The 2286-nt window shown below is 40.2% G+C and overlaps 1 non-coding gene across 1 annotated transcript; it reads right to left on the reverse strand.

Annotated features, from left to right (window-relative positions):
• Window positions 1–776: 776 nt before the first annotated feature.
• LOC136490528 (small nucleolar RNA R71) lies at window positions 777–885 on the reverse strand. The gene has a single exon (XR_010767807.1). It is a non-coding gene; the product is annotated as a small nucleolar RNA R71 (small nucleolar RNA).
• Window positions 886–2286: the final 1401 nt, after the last annotated feature.

Consider the following 2286-nt stretch of genomic DNA (forward strand, 5'->3'; position numbering starts at 1 on the left):
ATCTGTGCGCTTGCAGAACTCTTCATTTATATATTTGCATTATTTCTGAGTCACAATAAATACCAAAGTACTTCTTAGTGTCATTCTAGTAGTGATGCTAGGAAGTACCAACAAGCATTTATGGCGCCATTGCCAGGGAAGGTAGCTAGGCAATCAAAAGGAATATTGATAAACTTCTACTTATTGATGTGATTGAGAAAACCATTTACCTCTGCTCAAACAAGCTTACCCTTGTTCTGTCTACTTTCATATCTTATGCAGGGTAATGTATGACTGGTTTTGACCTTCCAACAAACTACGTTGAAGATCCAGAAGTACAATTCAGGAGGACTAAAGCTAAACTCAAGAAAGTTTCAGCTTTAGAATTGGAAGACAACCAGACAAGGCGTAGCTTAATACCAGTTTTTGAAGCCATGGCTAACAAGACTCTCCATGAATTCTCTGCTCCAACTACAGCCAACATCCATACTAGACCGGCGATCAACATTAGAGACAATGCTTTTGAGCTCAAGCCAACACTCATCAATATGGTGCAAGCTAGAGGTTTTGTGGAAAGGCACATGAAGATGCGAGTGCTCATCTCCAACATTTCCTGGAGATATGTAGCACTTTCACCATCAAAGGAGTTACCAGAGATGCCATACTACTTCATCTCTTCCCATTTTCACTCTTGGGGAAGGCGAAGCAATGGTTCTACGCCAACAAAGCTAGAAATACTACATGGGAAAACCGCTCCACTGCCTTCCTAGCAAAGTTTTTTCCTACAGGCAAAACCAATGCTCTACTTTTAAGAATTTCAAGTTTTCAGCGGCAACATGATGAATCTATCCCTGAGGCATGGGAACGCTTCCAAGACTACATATTAGAATGTCCTCATCATGGGATGGAGAATTGGCTACTCATGCAGACTTTCTATTATAGGTTGACTAATAGCACCCATGAGAATATGGATGCCGCTGCTGGTGGTGCATTTTTATCACTCACAATCGCACAAGCAACAGCTCTCATGGAGAAGATGGCCTCCAACAAAGGTTGGAACAAAGAACATCTTCAAACCTACAAGAGAGGTGGAGGTATGCATCAACTCAAGGAGGTAGATATGATGTCTGCCAAGATGGATCTGCTGATGAAAAGGCTTGAAGAACAAGCCAATGAGAAGCAAGAAGTCATGCACATTCATGATTCCTGCATGACGTGTCAAGAGTGTGAAAACACTGGTCATTCAGGGAACAACTATCCTGAAACCCAAGAGGATGTGAACTTTGTCAACAACAATAACTATCATCCTCAACAGAATCAAGGATGGAATCAACAACTGAGGCTAAACTACCAAGGTAACTACCAAGATAACTATCAAGGTAATAATTTTAATAATTTCAATAATCAACCATCTTTGAGAGATCTAGTCTTTGGTAAAGCTAAAATTATGGAGGGATTATCTAGAAAACTAGCTTCCAATGACAAGATCTTAGAAAATATAAATAATAGGATGGATAGTTTCTCTTCATCCATTATAAACTAGCATAGCTTTAATAAAAAAGATAGAATCACAAATAGCTCAGCTGGTGGCTGTTGTTCCTTTGACCGACAAAGGTAAGATTTTTGGGCAACCGGAAGATCCCAAAACTATAAATCTTGTTGAGATTCATAATGCAGGATTCTACATAGAACCATCTAGTGGAGGATGGTGAGATGACTCGCTGCCATCAAGAAAGGTGATCCGAGAAGACATGTTATCCCCATAGGCATTGGACCTCATGTGTTTGAAGAAGCAGTTTGCGATTTCGGAGCAAGTGTTAACATTATGTCAAAGGTAATTTATGAGAAAATTAATGGAGACACTTTGCTATATACAACCATGCATTTGCAGCTTGCAGATCAATCACTCTAACACCCCAAGGGAATTCTTGAAGACATCTGTGTACGAGTTGGATCCTCATATGTACCGTAGACTTCGTGGTTTTGGACATAAGTGGAGATGTAAGGGCACCCATTATCTTGGGTTGACCTTTCCTGAGCACCGCAAAAGTCATCATCTACGTGAACAGTGCCAAAATATGTTTCACAATTAAGGATAGAAAGAAGAAATTTACTTTCAAGAATCATATATTGCATTCTCCTAGTCATCCACAGATGACATACCTGCCCGAAAATGCAACAATAAGCAAGAAGAGAAACAATCAACGAAGGAAGAACAGGGCTAGACAACTAAGAGAAGAATTAGTCAAGATGATCAACACACTTCGATCAGAGTACGGCCATCTCCTCGCTTCACCATTCCTTACC

Source organism: Miscanthus floridulus, chromosome 10 (assembly GCF_019320115.1).
Source record: "Miscanthus floridulus cultivar M001 chromosome 10, ASM1932011v1, whole genome shotgun sequence".
NCBI classification, from domain to species: Eukaryota; Viridiplantae; Streptophyta; class Magnoliopsida; order Poales; family Poaceae; genus Miscanthus; species Miscanthus floridulus.